Genomic DNA, 17,022 nt, shown 5'->3' on the forward strand with positions numbered 1-17,022 from the left:
ACGGCCGTGGGGGCGGGCGTTTGAAATCGGCGCCGGCGGGCGGACCCCGCGCCTGCCGCTGCCCGGCCCGAGCGCCGCGGCCCCTCAGGTACCGGGCCCCGCGACGTGCGCGGGGGGCGGCCAGGGGCCTGGGGGGGCGGCCCGAGCCCGGGCGCCGCGGCCCAACGGACGCTCGCGGCGCTCGGAACCGGGCCCGGGCCGGGCGCGAGCCGGGGGCGGGCGGGGGCAGCGGGCCGGGCCGGGCGCGCTCCTGCCCTGCACGGGCCGGGCCGGACACGGGCTGGACACGGCTGGACACGGGTCTGGGCACAATCCTGGGCACAATACTGCCTTACACGGGCCGGGCTGGACACGGGCCTGCACACGGGCCGGACACGGGCCTGGGCACGGGCCTGGACTCGTTCCTGCCCTGCACTGGCCGGGCTGGACACGGCCGGAAGCTGGCCTGCATACCCCCCCCACCCCCCCACACGGGCGGGCCGGGCCTGGCCACGCTCCTGCCCCTGCACGGTCTCGGGCTGGACACGGGCCTGGACACGGGCCGAGACACGGGCTGGACACGGGTTGGACATGGGTCTAGGCAAGCTCCTGCCCTGCACAGCCGGACTGGACACAGGCCTGGACTTGGCCCTACTGACCCCTCCCCCCAAGGCGGGTGGAGACAGCAGGCCGGGCCTGGCCACCCCCTGCCTCTGCATGGGCTCGGGTGCTGTTACTATCCCATCCTAGCATGCTGCCGGGCGGGAGAGGAGCGTTTCCTCGGGCCACAAACCACAAGCTTGGGGGCCTGGTCCTTCATTCCCGCCTTGGTGTCTGTCTCCTGGGCGTCCCTCTCCCACCAGCCTGCCTGCGGGTCCAGCATCTGAGGACCAGGTGCCTCTTGGCATCACTCTGCGCCCGCCCATTGCCCTGTCCCCATTGCCCTGTCCCCAGCAGGGTGCCCTATAGCCCATCTCCGCCTTCTGGGTTTTCTGCCAGTGTGGAATGGGGGGATCTCTGTGGTTCCTGCCTCAGTGTGGCTCTAGAGATCCTAGTGCGTCCGCGCGCTTGAAACTGTCTCTGTGACAGTACTGGGAGATGCCTGGCCCCTGCTGCTGCGATTAATCTTCTTTCTGTTGTTATTGTCTGTCTTCCCACATTAGAACCTAAGCTCCAGCTAGCAGGACCCTTGTCCCTCTTGCTCACTGCCGCACCCTCTGCAGGTAGACATTGCCTGGCACATGATAGGTGCTGAGTAAGTATTTGCGGAATGGATGAGTGATTGGGGCACTGTTGGTGAAGTGAGCGGTGAAGGAATGGCACGGCAGTGCCCCTGGGCCTGTGGGCTCAGACCAGCCCCAATATGAAACTCCTAGCCCAGCACACACTCCTCGAATGCCCCTGGATTTCATGAACAACAACATACCACATCACTCATCCATGAAATTCAAAGCCTTAATCATGTAAATGATCTGAGAATTACTAGTGAGAAGAAACAAACAAAAAAATACTTAAAAAAACAAAACTGGAACACTTTTGATTTACACAGCTTAAAAACATTAGAAAAAGAATTAGAAAAAACTCATCCTATTAGCTACCTTTGCTGGCAAGATTCATATGTAACCTCCCAAGAATTTTCATGTGAATCCACCACCAGAAAAGTATCTCTGGGCCTTTAATTCAGCCCCCAGGCCCCTCCCAGGTTCCCCTCTGCGGCAGTAGCTTTTTCCCACCTTCCTCTCTGTCCTGCACTGCTCTTCCCCCTCTCTTCTCAGGAGTGGGTCATCTTGATTTTCTGCAAAAATGGAAGCTCATAAACAAGAACCCTTCAGCACACCTCCCCTCACTCCCCAGAGGTGCCCTGAGCTGCAGGGATCCTCTTTACCTTTTGGGGACCCGAGTGCCAACCCTGCCACCACCAGGGCCCTTTGCTGCATCTCCTCCCCTTTCCTGCTCCCGAACATGCCTAACCTATAATGTCTGAACCTTACAAAATGTTTTCTGTCTTCATGTGACACAACTATTTTCATTCAATCTGAAAAAAACTGCTTTATATAATCCTTATGGTTATAAAACTGAGTATTCTTTTGGTAGGATGTACTGTAGAATTATTCCATTGTAGGAAGTATTGTAGAATATGTCTGGTTTCAAAGGATACACAGATACTATGTCCAGTTGAATTGACCACCCAAAGGGGGGAAAATCTAAGATTTGTAACATTCTCTGTGTATGGTGTAGGCCTGTTAAGGCCCTTTGGCCTAGACAGAACACCTCAGAGCTTTCAAAGGCTTCTAATATTGGGACTGACCAGATAGGACAGTGCGTCTGGTGCTTGCTTTGCACACTGCTGACCCAGATTCTAACCCCGTCACCCCCATATGGTGCCTGAGCACCATCAGGAGTAATTCCTGAGCACAGAGCCAGGAGTACCCCTCAGCATCATCTGGTTGGCAGGTGTTGCCCCAAAATCTACATGATTAATAAATTAAAATAAATATGCTTATAAGTTTATAGTAATAGATGCCAAAAACTAGCTTAAGAAAATGCATGCCAGAGCAGTGGGGACGACGGCCCTGAGGGCTGGAGCACATGTGCCGCATCCCCAAAATATGCCACAAAAAGCCCCCCAGGGTGGCCCCAGACATACACAGAATAATAATAAATTTCCGCTTCAGTGCGGGTACATGCTGCCACGCCTATAATGGGAAATCCACTGCTGCTAGCCGCAATAACATACGTAAGAAGCAAACTAGTACAAGCAATTCTAGGTAAAAATGGGCAAATATACCCAAGGCTATTCAGAGAAGGCCGTTCCAGATAAACCCCATGTGTGAAACTCAGGGCAGACTTGGGTAATTGGGAAGATGCAGTGAACAGTGAGCTACTGTGCTCCTGGCTATCAGGCAGGCACAGTTAAGAACAAAAACTCGGGGCCACAGAAGGTTCAGGGCAAAGGAGCTGGCCCTGCGTGTGCCAACCCGGGTTTCATCCCTGGCACCACCAGGCGTCACTCCTGAGCACAGATCAGGGGCAGGTCTAGCCTACTGCCTCAACTAAAACTGATGGATGGGGTTGGGAGAAAAGGGGGTACAGCCAGAAGGGAGCACTGCTCCCTGCTTCTTTCCCAGTGACCCATCCCCTGCTGTCCCCCTCACCAGTGCCCCTGGGGGCTACCTGCCAGCCTTCCACTGCCGTAGATGGGCAGCTGCTGCCTGTCCCAGTCAAGGTTGTCACATTAGCTCCTACTCCCCCTGCCTCTGTATCCCACACTCCTGGTCATCTCTCCCCCTGCCCCTGCATCTCACCCTCCTGGTCATCTTTCCTCCTGCTTCTGCACCTGCACTCCTGGTCAGCTCCGCTCTTGGCCTCTGCATCTCACCCTTCTGGTCAGCCTTGCTCCCCCTGCCCCCGCATCTCGCACTCCTGGTCAGCCCCTCTCCCCCTGCAGCCCACACTGCTGGTCTCCCTTGGCCTGCCTGCATTTCTCTTTTCCTGCACCCAGCCCTTCCATGGTGCCTGACTTGTTTCTGTGCCTCTCCCATGCAGAACATAAGCTTTCCAAGGGCTTGAGCCTTTGCCTAGCCAGGGACGTGGCCAGGTACCTCACGTAGCACCTGGCAGCACTCCCACATTTTGAAGTGACTGAGAGATGAATGAATGAATGAATGAGTTTTAAGAGGAAAAGAACACTTTCAAACACATTTTGATATAAAAAGTTATTTCCTTAATACTATTTACATTTTAAATAAGGAGGGAAAAGAAGTATGCCACTCTGACATTCAAATTTCCACATCAGGGCCCCGAGAAATCCCTTCTCTCCAGAAAGATTCCTCAATGAAAAAGTCTTTGATGATCAGGTACCATCAAAAATCTAGTTGACCAGTCCATTCCAGTCCCAACTCTAATCCGAGTCCAGTTCCTCTCTCCAGTTGAATCATTTTCCTAATTCTCCATTTCTCAGTAGCAGAATTGCTAGCCCACAAAATGAACATTTTCTTGAAATGCTTCTTTTAAGACCTTTAATAAGAAAATGGAGGGGGTAACTCATAGGTCACAAGTTAGAAATCATATATAAAAATCCAGCCCTAGAGAGGTCAGAAGACAGTGCAGTGGTCAGGGTATGTGCTGCTGTGGCCCTGACATGGGCTCCCCCGAGCAGCATCCTTGTGCCCCGACTGAGAACGTTGGCCTCAGCTTCTTGGGGAGCCCTGAGCCAACACCCTACAGAAAACTGATGGGCAGAGTGCTGTGCTGGCAGAATCATTGCCAAAAGGGCCCACGGGCCCTCTGAGCATTACTTAAGAGTCACCCCTCCCCCAAAGAGAAACAGAAATATTAAAGTAACATCAATGTTATCTACTTTAAATTCTGAGTCCCCAAATAATCAGTTTTCAAATATTAAAATCAGGGTCTTTAATATATCTTGACAAGAGAAAATAAGATAGTGAGGTAACAGTTGGGAGCGATAATACAGTAGGTAGGGTATTTTCTTTGCGTGTGGCCAACTGGGTGGGGTCCGGGCATATAGTCCTCTGAGCCCTGCTAGGAGTGATGCCTGAGTCCAGAGCCAAGGGTAAGCCCTGAGCACCGCCAGGTGTGACCACAAAAACGGTGAAGTAACTTGCAGTCTACTGACAAAATTCTGATGAAGACACTTGGGGTTCAGAAAGATGATCTGCAGGCAGCCTTGGTATGAAGTTGGCCCGTGAACCCAGACTGGGTGTGCATTAGCTCAGCGATTGTAATCTCATCTTCCTCATCTCGGCACTCTCCTCTACTAGCCACCTGGGCAGTGACAGGCATATTTAAAGTAGCCAAATGAAGCACTTAAATTGAAAATAACACACCAAGAAAGTTGTTGACAACACAAAACTCAATGCAGTGATATTATCACAAGGACTTTAAGTGGGGTGACACTCCAGGGCATATTAGAAAACTCACCAGGAGGCACTATAGTCATGCACATATGTGAGGCCTGTATGACATTGACTGAAAGGTCTGGAAAAATACCAACAAAGACAAAAAATAAAAGAAAAAATAGATGAATCTGAAACCCTGGTGAGAATTTCCATAGGAATGTCTTTGAGTTTAATGATCGAGCAGACAAATGAACAAGCATTGATCTTTGTGTGCATGGACATGTGTGCTTGCTGCCTTTATGTGTGCATATATAGTTTCATACCGCATCTGTATATATATTTAAACTCCTTAACCAAAACACAAGAATACACATTCTTTTCAATAAACATTGAACATTTACAAAAATTAATTATAAAGTCCCCAAAGAACTGTCAATAAATGGCCACATGTTATTTTTCTATTGACTGTATTCTTTGAAAAAAATTGGGTTTGGGTTTTGGGCTCACATTTGGAGGTGCTGAGGGTCCCTCCCGGTGGGCTCAGGGGACAGAGCCCAGGCTCCTGGGTGCCTGTATGCCATTCCTGTAGGCCATCGCCCCTTCTGTCTCTTTGGACCAATCTGCACCTATGTAAATGTTGGAAATGTTTATGTAAACGAATCCTATGTATTCTTTTGTGTTTTGCCTTTTCCTCCAGTGGAATGCTTATTATGTTTAGTCAGGGTATCAGTAGTGCTTCAAGGTACACTCTGACCTGTGATAGTAAGTGGTATTTCTTTTTCACTTGGTGTGTTAAAAGGGTCCTAGTCTGTGATTGTCTCCCTGGTCTTGATGTTCATAACATTGCCTCAGTTTGGTAATCAAGATAGGATGTAACTTAAAGTTGAGAACCACTTTTTATTAAAATTGGAAAAGGGGGTAGAAATTATATGAACTCAGTCATCATTCAAAACTTCTGAAGATCATATCTAATGATGCACTATCTCACATTGTGCCTGGTCTGGTAATAGAGAAAGAGTAAAAGCTGTGACTACCAAAGACATGATTTTTGTGTTTCTTCAGAAAATATCAACGTGAAAAACTCTAGAATCAATAAATTAGTAGAACTTTAGGAGCTATATTTGAAAGAAATATAAGATGTGTAAGAATAAAAATGAATAGAAGAAGTGATCATGCACAACACCCTTAAACCCAAAGTTTCTAAGACTGTGTCTAAGCACATAGACACTATGAGAAGACTGGCACTCACAGTCCAGAGCTGCCTGTGAGGAGTGAGGGCCAGCAGCGGGGTGCTGTGGCCACCGCAGCTTCAACCCAGAGCAACAGGATTTTCGTGGAACTTCATGTGTTTGTCTAAAAGAAATACTAAAGCTTAGCCATAATTCAGTTTCTAAAAGGATGAACAAGGACATGGGAGTGACCTTAAAATTATTAACACTAAGCATAAAGACATAGTAATTAAACCAATGGATTTGGCTCAAGAATGAACAAATCAGCGAGAATTTGGAAAGAGCCTTACTTATATTGGAGCTTTGGAATATGTGTGTCAGCGGAGGGTTGCAGTTCAGTGGGGAAGATGGTGGACAATTGCTTTTCTTCAAATCCTCTATGAATAATATTGATCCTTGTCTCACTAGACAGGGAGAAGGTCAGAAGGCTAGAGCACATGCTGAGCCCCATGTTCATGTCTGTCACTGTAGGATCCCCTGAGCAGTGTAGGAGTGACCCCAAGCACTACCAGCTCTTACCCCCTCCAGTAAAAAAAAGATAGCCCAGGTATTGGGAGAAAATACCTGTAAATCTCTTGCCCAGCTTTCACTTGTGTCCCAGGACATGAGAAGACCTTGGGCAACCCAGTAAAAAGAAGACAAGAAAAACAGCAAGAAGTGAGCAAAGGATGTGAATGGAAATTGCCTCCAAAGGATTAATGCCAATAAGCATTTGGAAAAAGTGCTCAATATCCTTAAGAAAATGCAAACCAGTACCATGGTATGATTCTACTTCACATCAAATAGAAGTGCTGTATTTTAAAATATATTCTTAAAATTTAAAGACATAGTAGCCAGCTTCATTTTTAAAGACATAGTACTGAGCTTTATTTTTGAAGACATAGTAGCGAGCTTTGGTCAGAATGTTGAAATATAGAGATCTTTTTGCTGGTGGAAATGTAAAGTTTGGGAAGATAATGTAGCCATTCATCAAAGGGTGAAACAGCTGCCAAGGACCCAGAAATTCTCTTCTTTATATTAGATCCAAGAAAAACAAAAACACATGTAGACACACAGACTTCATGTGGATGTCTATGGTGCCATTGGTCACCAGAACCAAGACATGCGAACAGCCCAGATGCCATCAGCTGACAAATGGATGGATAAGATGTGGTGCGACCACAACTACAGCATGTTACTCATCCGTGGAAAGAAAGAGAATACTGGCACACCAGGACAAACCTCAGAGCCATGCTGCATGATACAGGCTGGCCCTAAAGGCCCCTGGTCCTGAGAGTGGTCTGAGGAAAGCAGCAAGTCTTGCAAGGCAGTGGAGATGGTGGTTGCCTGATCCATGCGGGGGGCACAGGCACAGGTGCCCTTGGGATAATGGGGCTGTCCTACAGCTAGATTGCAGCAATGGTTGTGCACACTAAGTTGCCCAAACCCACTAAATTGTATGCTTAGAATGGGTGAATTTTTGTTAAACTTTATCTCAATAAAGCTGTGTTTAAAGGTGCCTTGAAGCAAGATGAAAAATTATTAAGATGCATATGCTGAGTAGTTGGAATGGAGATACTGAAAATATATTGATATCTTATTTACCCCAAATCAAACTGTCACTATCACTGTCACTGTTCTCCCGTTCATCGATTAGCTTGAGCGGGCCAATAACATTGTGAGACTTGTTGTTACTGTGTTTGACATATTGAATACATCATGGGTAGCTTGCCAGGCTTTGCCGTGTGGGTGAGATACTCTTGGTAGCTTGGCTCTCCGAGAGGGGTAGAAGAATCGAATTCCGGTCAGCTATGTTCAAGGCAAACGCCCTACCCGCTGTGCGATCGCTCCAGCCCACCCCAAATCAAACTCAGGTACGGCAATTCCGAAGCCTGATTTTAGATGAGACGGATGCCTGAATGCGTCCCTTTCATCACATTCTTACTCCAGACATTGACGGGTGCCTCTTCAAAGCATCTCAGATTCCATGGGGCAGCCTGGGAGTGCTTGAGTCAGAAACACTAGCCAAGAAAAAGTGCCCCTGGGAGGAAACCATTAAACAGGAAAGACAGAAGCCAAAGCATCTTGGAATGAAGAATTCAGGTAGTTAAAACACATTTACAGGGCCAGAGCAATACTACAGCCACAGGGGACTTGCCTTGCACGCAGCCAATCTTGGTTCTGTCCCCAGCACCCCATGTGTCCCCTTGAGCACTTCCCCCCAGGAGTGTCTCTGAGCGCAGAGTCAGAAGTAAGCCCTGAACACTGCAGGGTGTCCCCCACACACACGCCAGAACACACACACACACATACACACACATACAAATCCACATCAGTAGTTCAGTGCTGCAATATCCATAATTACCAGGAGATGGAAGCAAACGGGAGTGCCCTTGACTTATCAGTAGAAATAGCAGAGGCTAAATAGTTTTTAGTCTTTACCTATGATGGGATACTGTCTGGAGTAAAAAGATCCAATCCAGCCACTAAAGAGATTTAAGGGGATTATGTGAAGTGAAATAAGCCAGAAGGAAATAGACAAGGGTGAGCAATATAAACAAAATATTGATGATCAACAAGCAAAATAAAAATACTGGACATTACAATCATGGTTTACCTGAGGGGAAGATGGTCAGTGGTAAGAAAAAGGGTATTGGGCTTTGTTTCATTTTTTAAAAAATAAAATTTTGAAATCCTTATACTTCTAGAGAGAGAAGAGAAAATATAGAAAATATGAAAGGAGAAAATAATGAAAAATGAGAGAAAGCTATAATTAAAGAGCATTCAGAAAACAAAAAGGAACTTTTGGAAACTTATAATTTCTAAAAGTCTTGAAAAATATAATTGAAAAAAAAAGCCAAAAATAGTGGAGTTCATGCCCAATTCAATCAGCCTAATCAATGGCTGAATAAATAGCAATAATCCTACAAAAAAAAAACATAAGAAAGAAAAAAAGTAAAAAATACAGAAAAAGAGGATCAGTCCAAGAAGTTTCATAGCAAACTTGTATAGAAGAGACGGAATATAAAGTGGGAAAGAATAAATCATGGAAATGATATAAGATCTTTTACAACAATGAATAACATGAGTTTTTACATCCGAAGTTGACAAAAAGACTTAAATGTTCTATCTTAACGAAACCTTAGAAAATGAGGAAGTAGGAGATCCCTTAGAAATAGGCAGAGGGTGAAAACAGGTTTCACAAACAGGCTCAGAAAACAGATACCGTGTTATGCTGGGTCCCAGGAGCTCCAGGTCACAGCAACTAATGTCTTCATGTTCCCCAAAGAAAAGTATGCAGCTCCATTGTGGGCTCCCAGTTCCATTCCTTCGGTCTGAGAATATGCCTTTGTTCCAGTGGACCTGTGACAAAGGAGCCGGTGCAGGAAGGGAAGCAAGGAAAGCCTCATCGATAGTGGTCTTGGGAAAGCTCAAGAGCCACAGGTTAGAAGCTGAAACGGGGCCTGTACCTAACACATACACACAAGTCAACTCAAAGTGGATTAAACACCGAGATTAGGTCAAGATTCATAAATCGCACCAGTCTGAGGGAACTCTCCAGATGTCGACTTCAGAAATGTCTTCAGTGATGTGGCTCCTTTGGCAAAGTAAACAAAGATATAAATTACTCCAAACACAAAGAGATTTTTCAAGGAAAAAAGGCACCTTACTGAACAGAAGAAAACAATCTCATACTATACATCAAAGACTGGTTAGTATCCAGGACAAAGTGTTCATAAAATTCAACAAAACTAGTAGCACTACACTGTAGCACTGTCCTCCCATTGTTCATCGATTTGCTCAAGCTGGCACCAGTAACGTCTCACAACAAATTGTTGTTACTGTTTTTGGCATATCGAATTTGTTATGGGTAGCTTGCCAGGCTTTGCCGTGCGGGCAAGATACTCTGGGTAGCTTGCCGGGCTCTGAGAGGGGTGAAGGAATCAAACCTGGGTCGGCCGCGTGCAAGGCAAGTGCCCTACCGGCTGTGCTATTGCTCCAGCCCAATAAAAATAGTTAAGGTAAAGGTAAAGGCCCTCCCGTTGATCGTCGATTTGCTCGAGCGGGCCCAGTAACGTCTCCATTGGAGACTTTGTTGTTACTGTGTTTGGCATATCGAATACTCTCGGTAGCTTGCCGGGCATAGTAATCCACCAAAAACTGGGAGAGGTGAATAGAAAATTCCCCCAAAGAAGACATACTGACAGGCATATGAAAAGTGTTACCAGGGAAATGCAAGTCAAAGCGGTAAGGAGATGTCATCCACACCACCGAGAATGGCTCATATAGACAGTGGGAAAGTCAGTGCTGCAGGGAGGTGGAAAAGGAGCCTCCCTTCGTGTTGGTGGGCACGTGGGCTGGCTGGTTCAATCTCTGGAAACAGGGCAGTTCTCACAGACTTAGGAGAAAGCTTCCATGTCACCAGAGTCCACTACTGGCATTAACCCCAGGAGGACAGAAACACTAAGAAAGATTCATGAATACCCGTGCTCTTTTCAGCATCAAGTACAATAGCCAGGATATGAAGATAGTCCCAATATGCAATGACAGATGAGTGGATAAAGAATTTGTGGCCTATAAGCATGATAGAATACTATGCAGCTATAAAAAGATGAAATCTTGTCGTTTTCTGAACTTGGATGGAACTGTAGGGCATTACGTTAAGTGAAATAAGCCATATGGAGGATGATTAGCAGGCGACCTCAGGAATAGAGAAACAGAGAGGAAATAAGCAATATTGAGTGTAAACAAACCCTTGGTCTTGGATTACAAAACAGACCCCTGAGCTTGTGTTTGGGGTGGGGGAAGAGCCAAGCAGAAGGGATGGAGGACAGTGGTGAGGGGTGCTGGGCACTGGGTGCTGATGACAGTAGACAACCACTGTTGGGGCCAACCTGTCTAAGAAGATCAGCGTGAGGGTAGAGCTGGCACCGTGAGGCATGGGAACTCTAGTAGACAGTGTGAGACTCGTGGCCACCAGCCATCATGGGATTCCCTCTGCTCTTTAGTGCCATCCCACAACATGAGCCCCGGCTTTTCCAAGCATCCAGGGTATAGAGCCCTGGCCTGTGCCAGGGCATGTTTTGTCAGATCTATGTGAAAAGCCAATTTGTCAGGCCAGGGATGTGCACACGCCCTGCACAGACAAGGTCCTGGGTTTGCCCCACCCTGCTCAGCCTACCAGGTGTGACTCACACTGACAGTAGGGTCTCTGCCCTGTGCATGCCATCCTGTCTGCTGCTGTGTGAATCACGTTCACACTCCTGTTAGAGAGTCATGACCAGGAAGAGTGCACATTTGTGCAGGCTAGGAACCCCAAGTGGGTGTTGGCACTCTCCAGGGGGAGGGGCCTGGCTGCAGACTCCTAGGCCAAGCCCGTCCATGCCCACAGTTCCCATGTGGCTGGGTCCTGCCTACACTCAGGACTCACTAAGCCTCTGAGAATTGCTTTTAGAAAAGGGTAGAAATGTGAAGAAACCGACCCTGCAGGGTAGGAATCTTCTGAAAACAGTACCGTTGGAGAGTTTCCAGAGATGCAGGAGGAATGTGTTCGTGGAACAAGAACAAGACTTTTTTTTTTTTTTTAAAGGAAGGTGCTTAGATAAAACCCCAAACCAAGCAAACATAACCCTACAAGGGCAAAAGCACTAGTTGGAAATGCAAAGTTTGATTGGAGAAATTAAAAAAGAGTGAGAAGGAGAGTTGGGAAATAAAAACGAGGACAGTTTTTACAACTGGAGACAATGAGCAGGGACAGAAAAGGGAGAAAAAAGTGTGTGACCTGTAATGCCAGCCCCAGCTGTGCCAGCCACCTGACCAGGCATGTGCCCCTGTCCCTAGCTGTGCCACCCACCCATGTGATCAGGCAGGAGGTGCATTTTGCTTAAACCATCCTCTGATCCTAAATGCAAAGGTGGAAAATGTTGCGTTGATGGCAGCAAATTTCCCTAGACAGAATAAACCTGACAAAGGGCCACAGCAGAGGGCTCAGGATTCCCCCGTCTTCCTGGTCCCCACCCTGGGCCTCTAACCAAGGACATGCCAACATGGGCCACAGGTGCAAGGACACTCTAAGACACAAGCGAGGAGACGGACGAGAGAAGGCTGAGAGCAAATGCTGAACACTGCAGAGTGTGGAGTGGGAGAAGTGGAGGGACAGAATCTGACCCGTCCATTCGTGGAGGGGTGTGGACCTGCAGGGAAGCGAGCTTGACCCGGCTATGACTCCCCAGGGCTCAGCTACGGAAGGTGCCTCGGAAACCCAAGTACCTTTGCACTTCCCGAATGAGCAGAGTCCCCCCAATTTAAAGTGATTCAGTGCTGAAGATGTCAAATGATACTTTTCTAGAAAGCTTCAACAGTCTGTGTTAAGGATTCTAAAATACGCTCTTACATTGTAGTGACTGCATTCACAAGAATCTAAGGAATTCCATTCAATCAACATTTTACTTCAAATACTCTTCTAGGACCGAAGCTTAAGATAAAAATATTTACCAGCGATGTGTAATAGTTGTGGAAACTTAAAAAGAGCATCAGTGATAATAGAGGAAACGTTGAGATACTCATCTCAAAATAGAATTTGCCATGGAATATGGCCCTGGATCAGTCTCAATGAGTCTAGCTTGTGAAATATTTCATCAAACAGCTGGTGTCCAGGACATTGGTCAGCAATGGCTGTCTCAGGAATAGACTGGGATTATTCCCCCAGCTGCCCATTCCAGACACTTCCTGCTCACCCGGAGCCACTGAGCAGTTGGGACACAGATTGCGAATGGGACTGGGGACAATCTCACCCACCACGTCTTCACACTAGCACATGCACAGGTGCTCACATGCACAGACGATATTTGGGCGGGCACATGTGGGCATGCACACTTGCACGCACAAATTGGCAGGTTGATTTTTTATACATAGAGGAAAGACTTTCATTTCCAGACATTCATCCAGTTTAACACACCAGGCATGGCTCACTGTTCCTCCTGAAAAGAAGGAACTGCTCTTGGCTGAGTTAGCAGTGTCAGTGCCTGTGGAGCAGGGATTCTGGTGCAGCGGCGTGGCTGGAGGGGAGGGTATTGGCCCTTGTATGTCCCGGCAGGCAACTCGGAGCACAGCCGTGGAGACCCACACTGGGCTGAGCCTGCTGGCTGTGAGCCTGTTTGTTTTGAGCAGTTACGATTTCAAACAGACAATTTCCTCTGGCGCGTGGCCTGGAGCCTGTAGGCCATGTCTGCTGAGTGAGGAATGGGGCCTCCACGGTGCCCTTAGGAGTGCCGGTGTCTCTGCTCCAGTTGGGATGCTTGGCTGCCCTGCTAGGTCATTTCCCTTCTGTCTCTTCGTTCCTTGATGTAAGCCTTTCGGATTGAAAGCACGAAACATTTGGTTAGGTGTCCCCCCAATATGTGGAGTGTATGAGAAAATGACGGTGAGGGCTGGATGTAGCACAGCAGGTAGCAAGCTGGGTTCCGTCCCTGGCATCCCCTGTGGGTCCCGAGTTCCCCCCAAAGTGATCCCTGAACACAGCGGGGTGTGACTGAAAAGGAAAGGAAATGACTGTAGGGGCCAGGGAACATCGCTGGGTGTGGCCCTGGAGTCCCAGGGGCGGGCATCTCCTGTTAGACACAGGAAGATCACTGTGGAAGGACTGGGAGATGAGAAAGCCAGGGTCTGAGAAGGCGCCCTGAGGCAGCAGGCGTGGGGATGCCAGCACAGACATGTACTCAGGGTCCTTGGCCCTGTGAGGAAGGGTGCCAAGCGCAGTCCTATGGTGGAAACAAACTCGAGGGGGTCATCTCAGGAGCACGGGCAGTTGTCTGAACTGCTTTTCTGGGACTCCCCGGGCCATCCCCTTGAGAATGAAGCTATGGTGGGGTGGCAGGGGAGACCTAGTCTGGCGCAGAAGCGAGGTCTGGGGAAAAGCTGAGAAGCGAGGTCTGCGGGGTTTGAGGAGAGCACCCTGCTGCTAGGGCATGTGCTGGCTGATGTCAGTAGTGGGGGATGGGTGTCTCTCCTCAAGACACAGCAGGCGGGAAGTGGGTGCCACAGATAGGAGAGGCTGCCAAGGGTGCGGGGACCAGGAGCCCTAGAAGCCGGCAGGGAGCAGCCCGAGGCCTGTCCCTGACACTCAGTGATAGAAGAACTTGAGGACAGGCCTGGGGGCTCTGGGAGGAGGGGTTGGAGCCAGGTAAGGGCTGGCCGGGATCACTTAGAGGGGAGAGTGAGGAGGAGGTTGCCAGCAGGGAGGATGAAGGTTTGAAGCACCAGTAAATGGCCCTTGGGGCTGCTACTATCCAGGTTCGGAGTCTGCCGCAAGCTCCTCTCGTGGCTGACAGCCAGTCACGGCCTGGCCGCCTCCTCTCGGACCCCTTTCCTGTGGCAGACATGCTGGAGGATGGTCAGCTGTGGGACGCGTGGCTCTGAGCTTGCAATGTGGTTGGGAGCATGTGGAGGCAGTAGGTCAGCGCCCTTGGAGACTAGGGCTGAAGCACCCTGCTGGCGGGGCTGGGGTGAGGGGTCGTAAATGTGGGACCAGGAGGGAAGCACAGCTGCTGCCTGAGCACCACGGTGCCCTGCCTGTGGGGGGTCGTTTTCTCCCTGGAGCTCAGATGCAGCACAAGGGTCCCTGCTCTGTTCCCAGAGGGCCTGGACATCTCTGTCCTTCAGAGTCTGCAAAGCCTGGCCCTGCTCTTGTCTCTGCAAGTCCCTGACAGTCTGCGGGCCGCGGTTCTGTGAGGGGACTCTCAGAAGACCCCAGGAGCCATAGCTTCCCGCCTGCATCAGGGAGAGCCCCACCCCCCTTCTCGTAGCCCCCCTCCGCCATAAGGCCCTTGGGGTTTGATGTTTCAAACCAGGGGCTTGGCCTACGGGAGGCTCGGCAGCTGTCCCATCTATGCTTGCCTGTCAAGATTTTATGGGCGGGAAGAATAGACAAGGGTCAGGGCTGACGCTGGGCACCCCGATCCCCTGCTCCCATCATGCACAGCCCAGGCGGTCCTGCAGTGCCCATACAGCAGCCTCAGGTCTCTGAGCATCTCCTGGGAGCCTCTTTTCCCCCCATTCAGAGAGCCCCAAGCCTCGGGCAAAGGGCCACTGGTGGTGTGGTGGCTGGGCCCTCCAGCCCAGGAGCACTGCCAGGCGGGGCTTTCCAGTCAAGTCGATCAATCCCACCCAGCTGATCCAGTCACCAGGCCTGTGAGGTGGGGGCAGTCCCAATGGAGGTGGCGCAAAGCTGACTGAGTAGGAGGGGTTAGGGTGGGCTGATGGATTAGGGTGGGTGCCGGCTGGGCGAGTCTCTCTGACACAATATAAGTGAACTGTGTGTTTCTTTTGCAAGTGTTTGCTCCAGAGGAGTCGGAAGCACGAGGCGCCCTGTGAGAAGGTAGGCCTGGGCTCCGGTGGCATGTGTGCGGGAATGGGAACATGCGTGTAAAGGGCAGACAGTCTTGGGGTCCTCCAAGCCAGCTATTAGGGGAGTGACTGTTGAGAGAGTACCCCCCTACTTTTAACTAGATTTTTTTCTCACTGCTGATACTTGCTATGTTAATGTGGTGCCAGAACAGCCCTTGTCTTCAATATGATGCCTTACATCTTATGCCTGCAACTTCACATCCTATTTCCCCCCTACCTGGTGGTGCTCAGGGCTTCTGGCTATGTGTTTCAGGGATCACTCCTGGCTGGCTTGGGGGGGGCATATGGGGTACCTGGGGTTGGACCTGGTCAGCGCATGCAAGGCAGATGCCCTCCCTCCCCTACTATCCTCCAGCCCCTCTACATAATGTGGTACATTCAAGAACTCTCAAGTCCTGAATTGAAGCTGAATTTCATCAAATGCTTTTTCAAATTATTTTCTTGCTTAAAGGTTTGATTTTTGTAAGTATCCTTTGTTAGTCTCAATGATACCACTAGGTTTTCTCATAAACAAGAGTCCTTGCATTTCTTGGATGCTTCCTGTGCCCAGGAAGTTTTATTCTTGGGCTCTTTGGCTGCATTGGTTGGATGCGTTTTCTTGAGCAGATGTTTGTCAGTGCTTGTACATCTAGATGCTGGGAGTTGCACCCAGTTCCTGGTGTTATTATCGGGTAAGTTCAGCCCCTTAACTGGCTTTTCACTGTATTTTACATTCAAGGCATTCACGGTCAGAGGTGAATTTCTTAGAGGTTTGGGAGGTGCCTCAGAGAGGCTGTTTCATGGTCTGTTTGGGAGCCCGAGGTCACATTCGAACCAGGTTGGTATATTGTGTTATTGTAGCTTTTTTTTTTCTTTTTGGGTCACACCCAGCAATGCACAGGGGTTACTCCTGGTTCTGCACTCAGGAATTACCCCTGGCGGTGCTCAGGGGACCATATGGGATGCTGGGAATCAATCCTGGGTTGGCCGCGTGCAAGGTAAAACACCCTACCCGCTGTGCTATTGCTCCAGCCCGTAGCATTTTTAAATATAAACTATATTTACTTATTTTAGCATATTTAGTTAGTTTTTCTTGGAATCCTTCTAGGTATTTTTCCCCTTTAGAAAACGTTCCCATGTTCTGAAAGTTTGATGTCAGGTCTGTGAGTTCCTTCCTCTGAGGATGTGATGAGGCTCAGCCCTGCCTCACATCTCCACTGGCCTCAGGCATCACCCATCTGTTTGGCCTGAGGGCCCTTCATTGCTCTCACCTGCCCATCCCATCGCCCTGCTGAGTGCAGCGTGAGTGTGGCCGTGGCCCTTCATTGCTCTCACCTGCCCGTCGCCCTGCTGAGTGCAGCATGAGGAGTGTGGCCGTGGCCCTTCATTGCTCTCACCTGCCCGTCGCCCTGCTGAGTGCAGCGTGAGGAGTGTGGCCATAGCGCTTCCTCAGTTTATTTGTGTTTTCTTGCAGGTTTTGCTTTCAGCAAGACCCTGATAATCCCCCAGATCTCCCTGAGAAGTGCCAGCACCAGCCCAGACTGGGCAGCTGCAGCCGGGACCTCACCAGCTGACTTCCCAAAGGCCCGCCC

At 49.3% G+C, this 17,022-nt stretch overlaps 1 long non-coding RNA gene across 1 annotated transcript; it reads left to right on the top strand.

The window, feature by feature from the left end:
* The first annotated feature begins 20 nt into the window (after positions 1–20).
* Positions 21–16,990, top strand: LOC130024481 (uncharacterized). Its single transcript, XR_008792571.1, has 4 exons — positions 21–88; positions 1,143–1,234; positions 15,378–15,422; positions 16,905–16,990. It is a non-coding gene; the product is annotated as an uncharacterized LOC130024481 (long non-coding RNA).
* The last annotated feature ends 32 nt before the right edge of the window (positions 16,991–17,022 follow it).

Source organism: Sorex fumeus, unplaced genomic scaffold, assembly GCF_029834395.1.
Source record: "Sorex fumeus unplaced genomic scaffold, SorFum_2.1 ptg000028l, whole genome shotgun sequence".
NCBI lineage: Eukaryota > Metazoa > Chordata > Mammalia > Eulipotyphla > Soricidae > Sorex > Sorex fumeus.